This window comes from Manis pentadactyla, chromosome 9 (genome assembly GCF_030020395.1).
Source record: "Manis pentadactyla isolate mManPen7 chromosome 9, mManPen7.hap1, whole genome shotgun sequence".
Taxonomy (NCBI): Eukaryota; Metazoa; Chordata; class Mammalia; order Pholidota; family Manidae; genus Manis; species Manis pentadactyla.
Genome location: NC_080027.1, coordinates 119,518,323 through 119,534,484, shown reverse-complemented (window position 1 = coordinate 119,534,484; position 16,162 = coordinate 119,518,323).

Here is a 16,162-nt window from a genome sequence, read left to right as displayed (position 1 = left end):
GCTTCTGGAGCTTCAACACAGGTCAAGGGGTACCGCCATTGCATGGCCTGGCACATTGTAGTTTCTCATCTTTTATGGCTTGTTGCAACCCCAGGGCAGTCACCATTTCGCAGGTAACCTCACCCCATCCCAAGCTCATTCTCCAACTACCAAAGGGGTTTTGAGGCATTGGACAGTACAGAGCTTCCTAGGTTTTATGTTTAAACCTAAAGCATGTTTTAAATGTATGTTACCAGTAAAAGACTGTTTTTTGTAAGTTATGTCACAGAAACCCCAAATCCATAACTTCCACCAAAATGTGACCATTCAATGCCTAACCTATCCCATTTTAAGACTCACTTTTCGCAACTTTTCCTGACCTTATTTCCTCCAAATGTGATTAACCAGATGTTTTGATGCACTTAACATATTCTATTACAGCGCTACAACGCTTTCTTGTATTGACTTGTTCACATGCCTAGCTTCACTCCTGAATTATAAGCTACCTGTGACACATTGTATTTTCTGAGATGGCCAGAAAAATATCTTCTATTATACACATTCTTGTACAATGCAACCTCAGCACACCTTTTATCAAGAAATACAATCTATGTTCACTTCTCCAGAATCTATTTGGGTTATGACTTGCTTGCAACCAATGAATGTAGTAGAAGTAAGGTGACCTGACCTCTAAGAAAAGGTCAGAAAAGTCCTTTTCTTCTGCTTATAGTTAGGTCATTCTTCTTTGGAGTCATATAAGAAGTCCAAGTGCCATGAAAGTACCATGTGGTGAGGAAGCCCAAGACGTAAGAAACCACATGAACACTAGTCAACAGCCCCAGAGGAGGACCTAGACAACCAATAGAATCTCCTGCCGGATACACCTTCAGATGACGTCAGCCTTTGGCCATCTGGTGACCCTAGCCTTGAATTTTGTCAGTGGTGTCCACAGACATTGTGGAGTTGTCAAGCCAGCCCTACTCTGCCTTCTGAATTCCTGATTCGTAAAACCTGTGAGCAAAATTTAAATTTAAATTTAAAAAAAAGCACAAAGCTTTGGACTGGCTACGATGCTGAGCCCAAGGGAAAATGGAAATAAAAGCTAAAATATTATCAGAATTTATCAAGCAAATCTTCCTTCCGCTGTTCAGAAATGGGCCTTGCTTCAGGAAGATAAGGATTTGCAAGCTGGATAAAAATGTTAATTGTTGATATTTAATAATTTATAGATGCCTTACTTTGCAGTTTATTTTATGATGTCTTTAATTTGGGTTGGGATTGCAAAGGAGCAGAGCAAAGATCAGGTATGGTTCATTTCTCATCTCTTTTGGATAGGTTCCCAGAGGTTCAGACCGAAATGGCTCAAGGTCTGTTCCTCTGTAAAAATTTTTGAAACAGATGGCTAAATGTTTGGTGTTCTCTGATTAAATAATAAAAATATAGATTTCCTTTTTAAGAGAAACAGAAATAGAAAAGAAGAAAGTAAGAAAGGAAAAGAGAGATACAGTTAATTATGTTAGTTTCTGAGTATATCCCTGTGAAGTGAAGGCAATTGAGGACAAAGGAGAAAAAAGAAAATGAAAAAAAAAACGTGAACAATCACAGTCATTGTTAGGTTCACAGTTTTGTTCTTGTTTTTATTTTTTTCCTCATCCCCCTAATTAGGCTAAGTAGACCACGGTGGCTATTAGCGGGAATAGGCCATCTGTACTTGGGACAATGTTATACTTGGGATTCTGAGCTGGACCACTGTTCTTAGGTAAACCTTTGTAACTGGGTCTGCCAGTTCTGTGATGTCGGGGAACTACCCCTCTAGGTAGAACAAATGTTGTTTAATTTCCTGCATGGAAGTTGTATTAAATAAATCATGCATTCATGAAGGCAGAGGAAATTAACAAGAAACTTTGCCTGGGAGGTTAGACATATTGTACAGGACTTCAAATAACCTGGAGCGCGCTTTGCAAATTCAGAAGATGTATATATGCCTGGATGTGCAAAGGCAACATCGGTATGTGTAAATATATATATATATACACACACACATACATAAAAATGCATTTTGTATACACACAGTGATAACTATATACAGATATTTGTGTGCATATATATTTGAATAAAAACTTTATCTTTATGTGTATATATGTTTTTTCCTTCTCTGCAATGAAGACTCCCCCAAAAAGTCTGTATTTCAGAGGATGCTCACAGCACACATAACTCTGACTAATCTTAATTCATTTAACAATTATCTGAGTGACTGATGGGAGTTGTGCTTGGTGGCAAGAGAGCAAAGAAAATAAACCATGGTCCTGTTCTCAAGTAACTAAATTCTAACTGGAAAATGAAGAAAACTCAAGCTGTCCTTAAGATAAGCTCTATATGTGTAATATATCCAGTGGCCTCAGAGTTGCATTCAACTCAACAGGTATTTATTGAGACCTACTACATGTCAGTCCTTGTGCTAAGTGTCGCAGTTACAAAAAGGTGTAAAGCATCATCCCTCCAAGAGATCATAATATGAAAGAGGGAGATGGAAATGCAAACTAGTAATTATAATTCAGTAAGAGATGTGCAAGAATAGAACTGTATCATGTGGGGAGGGAACATGCAGGAGGGAGTGATTCACTTAGGCTGGAGAGCGAAACAGGAAAAGGGAAAGGTTGGAGTCAAAGAAAAGTCTCAGAACAGACAGTGACACTAATTCTGGGTTTTGAAGAATAAATAGGCGTTTCCAGAGGAAATCATTAATGAAAGATTCCATGTGGTAGGAATAGGGTGTGAAATGATACAGTGATTTAAAATATTTAAAATAGCACAGTTTGTTCAGGGAATTCTAAATAAGTTTATTGTTTCTGGATTGAAAACAATGTGTGACCATAGCATAGGGGGAAGGCAAAGGAAAGAAAGGATAAGGCACAATGGGGAGAAGGCTGGAGAACTAGGTAAGAGTGAAACCATGCTACTCTTCTGCTTATAAACAGTTGCATGGTTTAAGCAATAGATGAGTGCTGACGATCTCCATAAACAATCTCTCTCCTTAGCCTTCCAACAGTGAAGAGCTGGAACACAATAAGGTGGCAGCTCCAAGGGCCAAGCAAGTTAGCAAAGAGTAAGAAAACCAAGCAACTCTAGAAGAGTTGGGAGAATCAACAGTGTTTTTCCTGAAGAATAAATGATCTAATTTAACAGCAATAGCTATCTTCAACTATTCGCAGAAAAGCAGTTAGACTCATTTCATTATCTTTTCAGGGCAGGGCAATAAATAATGAGTGGGATATCACAGCAAGTATTTTTTGACTCCGGGAAAGGCAGAACTTCCTAACAGAGCTGTCCAAAAATTAGCTGGGGTTGTGCTGAGAGTCGTGAGCGTCCTATAGCTGAGTGTTCAAGGAAAGGTGCATCACGCTTGTTAAGGATGCTATTGAGAGATTCTTACATTGAGGGCCAACTGGACATAGGTGACCTTCTCCAAGGTCCCCTCCCTCCAAGTCAAAGATTCTATGATAAGCTCACAAATGCAAATATACTAAAGGGCCAGGTAGACAACATCAATGAATAAAGTGCCCAGATAAACAAATAGGAAGTCAGAGGAATCGTGGCTAGCTGCACACAGGTTTATAATGATGCTCTCACTTTTTAAAAAATTACAGTGCATATGAGTCAAATAAAACCTGTCTGTGGACCTAATTTGGCCTACTAGCCTCCAATCTGTGGCTTCAATCTGTTTGTTAGGTCCTGAGGTCTAGGTTCTGGTAAAGTCCTACCACTTAGTAGCTGTATATAGCTATAACTGTTCTATGAGGAGCTTAGAAGATCTCTGAGTCCTGTTGCAGCTCTAATTTATCTCCCAACTGCAGGCCAAAGCAGAAACCCAGGGGGATAGAATACAAGCTTCCTGGACAGGAAGCATTATTCTTGTTTGTGTCTTTATTACTTAAAAGGGTGTTGCTTACTTACAGAATTCTGTGCTGGGATAAAGAAAGATGAGTTCTATGCAAGCAAAGAGTATATCTTAATCATCCTTCTTGTTCTTTTTTTTCTATTTTTAATGTTAAAAATATACAGAAATGCACAGAGAATAATTAACCAATAGCCCATACACCCAATACCAGAATTAATCAATTTACATGTGCATTGTGTATCTTTTTTTATAATAAAACATTAAAGATGTGACTAAATCTCTTACATGTACCTCTGCAGTTGCATTCACCCCCTTTCCTCTCCAGAAGTAGTCACTATTATGAAGTTGATTGGTGCTCTACCCTTCATATATTTATGCCTTGACTATATGCATGTACCATAGAAAACATGTAACATTTTCTGTGTTATTTACTTATATAACTGTTACTATAACCTATAGATTCTATTCATTACACAGTATTTCTCTCACTCAACAGTGCAATCTTCAAGACTCATACATGTTGATCTATATAAATTTAATTAACTTTTATTGCTAAATGGCATTTTATCCTATTAATATACCACAGTTAATTTTTCACCTAATCTAAACTCCTTCCAATTGTTTATTCGTTTTAAAAAAATGCATTAAATAGCATTATATGTTTTCCTTATATGAGTCTATATCTGGAAGTGAAATTGATGGATCATCAGGTGCCAACTGTTTACTAGATATTTCCAAGTTGCTCTCTAAAGTTTGTGTTCCAGTTTGCGCAGCCTTCCACAGAATATATGACTACTTATTGTGTCAAATCTGGTCACCTTCGGTCTTCTCAGACTTTAAAAAATGTTGCCAATCTGATGGGTTGGAAACATCATTAAGGTTTTAAGTTGCATTTCTGTGATTATTGAGGTTGGACATATTTTCATCTTTATTGGCAATTCCAGCTCCTCTTACATGAAAATAACCTGTTCATATCATGGGTCTGCTATCCAACTGGATTATGTGTCTTTTTTTTAGGGACACAGTTCCACGTAGTAATTAGCTGCTCTGGAGCTGGTGGGCATGAGTTTCAATGCCAAATTCATCGCTTAGTAGTTAATACTTGGATGTATTACGTTATCTCTCTGTGGCTTGTTTCTTCATCCCAAAATTGAAGATAAAAATAATAACTCATAGTATTATTTATGGTGGTTAAGAGACTTAACACATACTAACACATTAGGACAGACCCTGGCATATAGTGTTTAAGGTTAGCAATTATCTTGTCTTAGAGGAGGGAAAGTGTTCCTTATAGATTCTGGGTAGATTCTTTGTCTACTATGAATATAGTAAAAAATCTTCATTTTCTGACTTTGTTAGCTTTTGTCATGTATTTTAAATTTTAATGTAAATTTATCAATTTCCCTATGATTTGTGCTGTTTTTCCATATATCTAAACTTACTTTTCTTCATAGAATCATTAAGTTGTCCTCTTATATTATATTTTAAAACTACTTTTAACAAATTTAGTCTTTTAATTTACCTGGAATTCATTTTAATATAGAGGTAATACTATAATTCCCTTTCTTTCCTTACAAACAGCCAATTATTCCAATAACATGATTTTTAAGGTCACCTCTATCATAAAGCAAGTTCTTATAAAAAGCCAGGATCTATTTCTAAATTCTCAAGTCTGTCTAATGACTCTATTTTTAACCCTGCAAATACCACAATGTTTTAATTACTATAGTTTTAAGATAGTTCTTGGTATCAAAGACAGCCAATTATCCCAGTTCTCATACTGTCCTGCCTAGTCCTGAACATTTACTCATACACCAGGATTTTAAAATAATTTCACCAAACTTCATGAAAAATTCTACTGGGATTTTTATTGGAATTACATTGAATTTGTAGGAAAATTTGGGGGTTAACTGACAGTATATGTTCATAAGTTGAGTTTGTATATCATATGTAAGATATTTTTGACCTTGTATAGTTTTATAATTACCTTCCATAAAAGTACTGAATACTATTTGTTAGATTTTTCTCCTAGGTACCATGTAAACTGGAATGTAATTGTGAATGGAATCTTTTAACAATAACTTTTTCTATTTTCTACTTGCTGTTAAATCTTACAATGTGCTTATTTTTGTATGTTGATCTTATTTCCAACAAACTTCCCAAACTTTTTATTCCAAATGCTTATCTGTGGATTTCTTTGTGTTTTGTAAGCAAACAATATTATCTGCAAATAACAATTGTGCCTCTTTCTTTCCAATAATTACATCATTTAAGCATTTTTATTGAGTCTTTGAATTGGCTAGAGCTTCCCATAACTGCTGGATAGAAGTGTTCTTTATGAATAGCTTCTTGTCTTGAGTTTAATGTGAATGTTTCTAAAATTTGACCCTGAAGTATGGCATTTGCTGTGGAGTTGGGATAGACTCTCTGTATCAGGCAAAGGAAGTTTCTTTCTATTGTTAATGTACTGTGTTTTTTTCCTCTTAATTTATGAATAGGTATCGATTTTTACCTTTCCATATCCATTGAGGTGTTTACATTTTTTCCTTTTTTCTGTTAATGTGTTGAATTACTAATTAGATCTTCCATTTATTTATTTACCAGATTTATTTATTTCTAATGTTGATGCATCTTTGTATTCTTGAGAGAAACTCTGTTTTACCATGCATGCTAAGCACAATTCTGAATTTTCTGTTACCGTGATTCGTTCATCTACACCATAGTGAGATTGAACAACAAATTTCATTTCTTATACTCTCTGGTCCTAATTTCAATATCGCATGATAGATAAATTGCTTTCTTTGTCTAGTCACTAAAACAAACTGTACGAGACAGGAATTATGAGTTACAATTTTTGGTAAAATATATCCATGAAATTCTGTGGGCTTGATATCTTTTGTAGGGAGAAATTTTTTACCATAGATGATGACTTTTCCAACAAACGTCTAGGAAAATCCAACTGTATTAATTTTATTGTACTGCAGTAAGATAAAAGGTTTCATACAGTATCATACTTGGAAATTTCTGAGATCTATTGTAAACTCATGGATAAGAAACTTTTTTAAATGATACATGATGCTTAAAAAAATTTACGTAAAAACTATGTTAGAGTACAGCTATGTTATGTATATTACATTATGTTATATTGCTTATTATTATGTGAGAACAACTGTATTATTCTGCATCCTTACAGAACATTGACTTCTTAATCGCTCAATTTCTAAAACAAGTGTTAAAATCTTTACACAAGGATTTAGTATTTCTAGATTTCTTCTTGTAATTCTGTCAGCATGTAATAAATTTATAAATCAATGTATATAAAAATTCATGGTAATTATAGTTTCAGCAATATTATCAGTATAAATGTTTGATAAATGTTGGTTAATGGGAGAAGGTGGGCTGTGATACAGTCTCAGCAAAGATCTAAGATGACCCCGTGAACTGTGGAGCTGGGAATACTCCTTTAGAGGTGCTCCTAGTCAAGGCAAGGGTGTCAGGACTTATTCTCCCTGTCTAGTCAGTCCTTGGATTCCAGTTTCTCTGAAAGAAATGTGCCTTTGGGTGAGACCAGTTTTTCAGTAGATGTAATTGCCCAGTAGAGGCTTACAGCTGACGGCTGTCTTCTAACAGCTCTCCTAGAAGTTTGGGGAATACATTTTTCACCACTGAAGAGAGATCTCAGCAGAATGTTACAGAATTCACCACAGTCTGCCTCTCATGCCACTCAGATTTTTCATATAGACTCCAGTGGGCTTCATTCTTCAGGGAAACTTAGAACAAAATTAGTGTGATAAACCACAGTCTCCACAATTGGAGCTGATGTCAAGGTCATAACTGACCTCCATTATCTACTTTCTCTAATATCTATTGTAAATTCTGCTCATCCTCAGCTACTGGGTCTGGCAGTCTTAGAGACTTTCCTGGTGATGGGGATCAGATCTTCATTCCTGTGGGGTCTAATTTCTTCTCTGGTTACTGTGACCTTCTCAGACCACAGTTACTACCTTTATCCATTCACTGTCAAAATTTGGTACAGGAGTACTAAAAGATACCCAGATATCTCATCTGGTTGATAATTATTCCTTCTCTCATTGTATAAGTGCATCCTTATGCATTCCAGCTAAGGGGGTGATTCGTTTTCTTACCTGCTTGTCCCTTGAGATGAGCTGTTCAAAGACCACAGGCAGCAGCCAGAGCTGGAATCCATCCAAAGCTGGCAGCCTTTCATACCATCTATGGGCCAGACCAGTATTCCCAGATAGGTGCCCAAGTCAGGAATGTGCTGCCTCTAGAACCCAGGAAGTCATACCAGACATTTCACTTCCTTCTATATGCCGAGAAGTACACGTTTCAGTCATTTGTTCTTTATTGGAGGATGAGGGGTGATTCTCACCATGCCATAAACACCTAAAATGTGGTGATGTAGCAGGCCCTGAATATTTATAGGCTTTATTTTCCAACTCTCTGGAGCACATGCTTCTTAACAGAGCTTCCAAGTAGCATCTACCTTTTGTTTATCTGGTTCCATTAGCATGATATTATCGATATCATGAACAAATGTGATATCCTGTGTAAATACCTAGGTAGTCTACATCTCTTCAGACTATATTTTGACAGAGGGCAGAAGTGTTAACACACCTTAGAGCAACTCTGTAATGTATCTTCTAGTTCTTTTTTAAGGAAACGACAATTCATTCTTTTCCTGTTTTCCTAAGGACGGAAGATCAGTGATTGCCTGGCTACATACCACATATCTGATTGGCTAATCCTTTTTAGCCAAGATGCCATTATCTTTCACTGGGATGCCTGGTATATTTTCAGTAATCCACTAATACTTCAGGATGTGTTTCGTTTTTGCAGTGTCCAGATTGCTGAATAAAATGGAAACCAATAAGAATCGTCATTCCTACCTTCTTTAACGGATTTTAAAGGTGGTGCTCATTTCAGACAAATTGGTTGACTCGGAGTTCTCTTTTAATTTACTATCTTGAAGCAGGAGTGGAGGATGAGGTACTTTTATAAGCTTCCACTTGACTTTCCCACCTGAGAGCTTTTATCCTACAGAACAAGGACCCACTGCAGGGGTTGTGCTAACTCCCAAGTCCGTCTATTACAATTATAATTTGATTCTGGGGAAATGACCACTGGCTAGCTTCACGGTAGAGTGGACAGACCCACTGTGAGCTAACCTTGGCTAGCATATGTTCCTATTCTAAGAGGGAGACCATGAAGACATACTGGCATCACTTTCAACTTGGACCCTGTATTCAACAATCCTCAAAATGTGTGGATATTCCTCTTTCCCTAGTTACCTAGTAAATGGCTGTAAGTCCCTTTGGAGAGGGCCTGAGGAAGACCCTACCATGTATATGGGCCATGATATTGCAGGGGTCCTCTGAACCAGTCTCTCCTTCAGTCAATGGGTCTCATCCAAAAACAGGATATTGAACAGAGGATTATAATTGTTATTGGAATGTTTGCCCTTAGCCCTCTGATCATCATCCTTGGTTTCTTTTTATTTTACAGATAGACTAGCCCTCATGTTAGTGCCCATGTGTTTTGCCAATAACGATGCTACAGCTACATAACTTTATAAAAGTCAGGCTCCCTGGCTGCTCTTCTGCCAGTGGCACTGATTGTAATAATTGTGCTCATCTAGCTTCTTAGCATTAAATAATGCCACTTAGCCCCTGTTGCTTACAGTCAGAGTATCCTAGGACCTTTTCTGCTGGGTGTTAATGAGCCTATTTCTGTAATGGCTTCTCCCACCATCACCCCCAACTTACAGAAGAGAACCACTACTGAGCTCCCTTCTGATGTTGATGTTCTCCCACCATTAGATTCCTTATTGTTCTGGTAAATGACATATCTTCTTGGACATCCTATGGGATAAAATCAGCTAATCAGTTTTCTGATCTTCTGTCGTATATCCATTCTACCTTGTCCGCTTCTCTTAGACTTTTAATTTCTTTTTTATACTTCCTGTCACAACCATTCTGGATTTTATTCTTCACTAAATATAGAGCATCATGTTTTCCATGTTTCTAGGAGCCATCACACCTGCTTCTCCTGAGGTCCTGGCCAGGGTGTTACCTGCATCCCTGTAACATGCTCCCATATTGATAAAGTCTCTTTCATCCAAATTGATGTTCCTTTCTCACGGTCTAGCTGCCTTGAAATGAAGCCCCTAGTGTTCCTTCCCAGCTCCTCCTGCTACATGCTAGCAGGTTCTGAAGTTCCTTTGGGGGTTAGTACCATTCCTTTCCCTAGCAGGTTCAGGCATAACCTCATATGCCAGGTTATGTTTGACTTACTCCTGGTAATTAGCCTACCTGGCCTGGAGATGGCGACAGACCCCAGGGGCAGAGTTCGGAGGCAACCTGCCTCTGCGTCGTCAAGCAAGGGGGAATGCCAGCTCTTCACAGCGAAGGGCTGCATCTGAGGGCTCACTGTATTCAGGTGGGTCTGGGGATTCAAGATTTTCAGATGCCTCAACCCGGATGCTCCCCTGTCATATGTCTCAACTAGAGCCTTGACTCTGGCTCAGCAAAACTACCTGGGTTAAGAGTTTGAGCCTTCTTTAGAGCTTGACTGCCCTTACAATTAAGTCCTGGGTCTGGTCCTTACCTGTCTCTGCCATCCTGCTGCAGGACAGCCTCACTGTGTAATACCAAGGAGGCCCTCCAGCTTTCACTCTTGGCTTTAATTGCCAATTAATCACTCAGCTCTTTTTATGTCTTTTCAGAATAGTCAGTAGAGCATAAATAGCGATTACCACCATATTCTTCTCCTCTCCTTAGCTACAGTTTCTCCCATATGTTTCCAAACCCCATACATCTCACCAAATTTTGCATGTAACATCATTCTTTCTTTTGATTTGTTTTTGCCTAGTATATCTCTTCCTGACTTTTTTTTTTATTGTCATTATATTTTAGGAATTCTGGCATATTGCAAGAATTTTTTATTTCCAATTTTTTCCAATCTGACTCTAAATAGGTGAATATAATTCATTCAGATTTGCAGTAATTTCTGATGTATGCATCCCTGTATATACCATCTTATTTGACATTCTCTGTTTCCTAGGTTTTTTTCTTACTGGATTGGCTTCAGTTTCCTTGTTTCCTTTTACTCCCCTTCTACTTGTTTCAAGGCTGAACATTCCATTTCCTTTTCCCTTTTCTTTCTTTCAGTATTTACTTGTCTAGTTTTAATATACAAAGCCAACCAAATCTAAGGTTAGTCAGTGTCACTATCATTTAACCAAGCTGAGGGCTGCAGAAGGCTTTAACTCCGAGTTTCTCCGCATGTCATCCACAGTTCTGTAGAGCAGTTCGGTCCTACTTCGGCTTCATACAACCCACCTCCCTTAGGTGCATATTTGGTTAATTTATCCCCAGAAGCATATGTTATTCTACCATCCTGGCTTTGAGCTTCCTTTTCATTTTAGCACTTTGTGAACTTTGTCCCCTTCTTGCTTTTAACTTCAGCCATGTACTTTAAAGGAAAATTTGTGTTCTGTTTTATTCAGCATTTCTATGTGTTCAGAGAAAGATGGGAAGTTTCCCATTTCTGCCCAGTCCACCATATTGACTAGAAGTTTCCTTTTATTAACCTTTAGTGCACATGTAGAAGATCATCAAGGCCATTCATTCAGTCCATAGTTATTTATTGAGCACCTACTGAGGGCTGATCCTAACCCACAGCATTAGGAAAAATTGCTTCAGTCTGTCTGGAGAATGTTTATTCTGTGGATGAGAGGGTGTGCTTTTCCCAGGGGCTCCTGTAATCATCTCTTTTAGTTAAACATTCCCAGGGACAAATGCTCTCCTAAAATGAGGGAGACTAAGAACTTTTACTCCGTTACAAATGACAGCAGTATTTTGAGTCTCTGAAATAGGAGGCCTCAGGGAAAGCCTATGTGATTAAGATTCACCAAGAAATTGAAAAGTCATTTCAACCAAGAGATCCCATCTCACTTTTCATCCACTTCTCTCTCCCCTTCCCTCTAATACACCAAGACTGTCAGCCGGGTCTCAGTCTTGGAAAAAGCTCGAGGGAGCACAGAATGGTTAGGAAGTTACAACTGGAGAAGCTTGGGGCTCTGGACAGTCCACCTGAAGCCCAGTGATCAGACACAGCCTATGAAAAATCTTGCCCCTCTCTGATTTTGGTGTGGCTCCACATATGCCTCAGGGTCTGCACTGGATCTGGTATGGAGCCAGTTCAGGTGGTGTTTTACTCTCCTTTTATATTTCTTATTGCTCACAGTATTTATTTGTCTCTCCCTCCCAGAGGGCTTCAACTACTGAGCAAGAACATGCAGGAAATCAATGTGTCTTGAGTAATATGCTAAGCCTCCCAGAGGTGCAACAAAGCAAAAGAAAAACAAGGAGAGTCAGTTTCACAAGTTCTCCTCTCTCCACACCTTCCTGCAGAAATAGTTGACCTTCACCAGACTCCTGGAGCTGGCCTTCTGGCCCTCTGGCAATCCTTGTCAGGTCCCAGGTGGTGAATACCATCCGCTTCCTGTTCGAGTTCTGCTCTGTCTGAGCAGGTTTTAGAAACAACCTCCGAGCGCCTGTTTTCTATCAGCCCTCCGACACTCTGTCTCCTTCACAGAGACCCAGTAATTGGGGCCTCTTGGGTCCTGAGCTACACAAACTTTCCCACTTTTACTACAAAGAGTTTCTTTTTTTTCTTTTATGAAACATAGGTTTGTGCTTGAACTGCTCCTGTCTCACGCCCAAAACAGGTATAAAAACCTATCTAATTTTACTTCTGGGCTTTGGTTCAAAAATAAAAGTCCCTATTTTATAGTGGCCCCAGCTCAGGTGACCTGAGAGCTTTAGGTTTACCAAGTCAATTAATCCCTTGTGCAACATTGTTTCAAATAAAAGACTATATATTTAGGAATACATAAAATGAAATGTCATTGTAATTCTCCTTTCACATTTTAATTTGTTCGATACTGTCATTAATAATGCAAATCATAGTGATGTAATATAATGGGATAATAATAGTTAAATATTAAGTGTATGGGTACTCAACACCTACAAAATGCTTCATGTGTATTGTCTCTGTTCATCCTCACAACAACCCTTGATGTCCTTTTCACCTTTTTAAAGATGGGGAAAGTGACCCTCAGAGAGGTAAGTTATCTTACCACAAGGCACCTATGCAGTATGTAGCGAAGCTGGAATTTGAACCCCGTAACCTGGATCTGTAACCACCATGTTGTGCTACCTTCTGAATATCTAGCAAATATTTCTTTAGGTCAGGCTCAGAACCAGAGTCATCACAGTTAGTAAGACAACTTCACTGTCGTCAAGGAGCTTACACAAAAAAAGACCATTGAATCTTAGAAGATGTCAACTAGGCAAAATTATCAAAATATTCCATAGGAGAAGTTGACTAAGAAAAAGCAAGGATCATAAACCAATAGGGGTGTAACATCAGCAAGACAGAGGGCTAGGAGGCTTCAGTTCTCATATCCTCCACAACAACAATAAACAAATAATTGAAAACCAGTGAAACAGCTCTGACAAAGTTCTGGACTACAATAAAAAAGCAGTAGAAATCCCAAGGAGCTCAAACACTGAGGATAGCCCCATAGGAAAGCATGCAAACTATTGAATTGCATCAACCTCTCCTCTAGTCCAGAGTAGTTCAGTGAAGAGGGCACCTTTGGAGGGGTTTTGGCACATGAGGAAAAGGATACCATGAGAACCCCAGTAAGCCTTGTCTGCCATGGATGTTTGCAGCCTCTCCTACCTAGAACTTCCACAGTCTTCATCAATGCTGAACCTGGCTGATGGAGTTACCCAAAGCTCCCACGGCTGCCATCTTCTCCCAGGGTCCAGTACTGCTGCAATGAGATCTGCTCCCAGGCGCTCCAGCCACTGCTTTCTGAGATCAGGATGCCACAGCTCCTTGCCTTCTATGGGACCAGAGCTGCTGCTGTTCCGTACCCCACCCCTGAGTCCTAAGTTGGGGCTTTACCACACCATAGCCAGGGCTTCATTGCTTCTCGTCTGCATCTTACCCCTGCATCCCAACATACAGTTTTAACAAGCTGTCATAGGGCTGTACTGCTGCTATTTGGCATTTTCCCTTGGGTTCAGAGCTGGGACTTTGATCCACCATCCCCAGAGCCTGCCACCACTGCCCCCTGCCCCCTGGGTCTAAGCCACCTCTGCAACCTGTCACACCAGAGGCTGTGCCTCTTCCGCTTCCCCACACCGCCAACCTGGGCCTGTGTCACTGCAGCGAGACTTGGACTCTGGCTACACAAAGCATCTTCATCAGCCCTCACCTCAGACACTGGTGCCAGTACCACAGAAAGTGTACCTGTGCCCTAAGATCCAGGCATGGTGGTAACTCCATTTGTATCTGATTGCAGGACCATGGCTGTATTGCTGTTCTTAGTTCCAGTGGTTAGACACAGCACCGAAAGGGATCTCTTTAGCTAGAACTTCCTCACAGAGACAGAAAAGGAGAAAGGAGGGCTCCAACAGCCTTTGCCTCCAAGGACCTTGATAGCCCTAGCCACATCGCCACCCACAAGTCCTCTGCATCCTTGGCCACAGAAGGACTCTGCAGTCTCAATGAATATTGACCTCAGCTAATGGAGCTGCTCAGAAATTATGCTCCTTTGCCCTCCCAGGAACTGGAGACACTACCCCAACCAGCCAGCACCTTCACAGTCACCTGCAGGTGAATTATTTTCCCACTGATGTCAGTTCAAAAAGGAGGGAACAGATGGCTGCTCCCTCAGATGCCATCAGAAACATGGGAAGACAAGGAAACATTACATCAGCAAAGGAACACAATCGTTTTCTAGTAACTGACCCCCAAATAATGGAGATTTGTGAGTGGCCTGAAAAAGAATTCAAAATAATTATTTTAAGGAAGGTCAGTAAGGTTCAAGAGAACAAAGATCGCCGACTCAGTGAACTCAGGAAAACAATGCATCAATAAAAAAAGAAGTTCAACAAAGAAGTAGAAATGATAAAAAGAACCAAACAAATTCTGGAGCTGAAGAATACAATGAATGAAATTAAAAATCAGTGAAGAGCTTCAACAGTAGACTTAACCAAGCAGAAGAATCTGTGAACTGAAAGGCAGATTTCTTGCTATTATCCAGCAAGTAGGTGGGGAGAGGAGAAATAAGAAAGAAAAATGGTGAGGAAAGCCTACATGAATCATGGTATGACAGCAACTCAAACAATATTTGCATAATGGAAGTCTCAGAAGGAAAAGAGATAGAAAGACAGAAAATTTATTTAAAGAAATAATGGCTGAAAACTTCCCAAATCTGCAGAAAGATTCAGCTATCTATGTACATGAAGCTCAAAGAGCCCCAAACAAATGCAAGCCAAAGAGATCTTCATAAAGAAACATTACAATCAAACTCTCAAAAATCAAAATGGAAGATAAAGTTATGAAAGCATCAAGAGACAAAAAGAGTACAAGGGAACCCTGATAAGTTTATAAGCAGATTTTTCAGCAGAAACCTTATAGCCCAAGAGAGAGTGGGATGATGTAGTCAAAATGCTCAAGAAAAAATACTGCCAACCAAGAACACTGTAACTGGCAAAGTTGTCCTTCAGTGAAGGAGGAATAAAGACTTCCTCAGGCAACCAAAAGCTAAAGGAACTTATCACCACTATACCTGCCTTACAAGAAATTCTAAAGGGAGTTCTTCAAGCTGACATGAAAGGACATTAATTAATAACATGAAAAATATGAAAGTTAAAGTTCACTGGTAAAGGTAGTAAATGTAGAAATATAGTCAAATTCAAAATACTCCAATTTTGCAATCATGATGTGTAAATCATTTTAAACTCTAGCATATAGTTTAAAATACAAAATTAAAATATCATAGCTATGATATTTTGTTAATAAATACACAATATAAAAAGATGTAAGTTGTGACATCAACAACATAAAATGTCAAGGTGGGTCAGGTAAATGTGTGGAAGTTTTTCTATGTAATTGAAGTTAAGTTATTATCAGCTTAAAATTGACCGTAATAACTATCAGGTGTATTATGAAAGTCTCATGGTAATCACAAATCAAAAACCCATAACAGATACACAAATGTAAAGAGTAATTAAAAGTATATCACTAAAAAGAAAATCACCAGTTCACAAGAAAAACAAGAAAGGAAGAGAGGAACAAGGAAATATAAAACAAACAGAAAGCAATTAACTGAACAGTGAAAATATGTTCTTATGTATCAATAGTAACTCTAAATGTACATGGTTTAAAATGTTCAATCAAAAG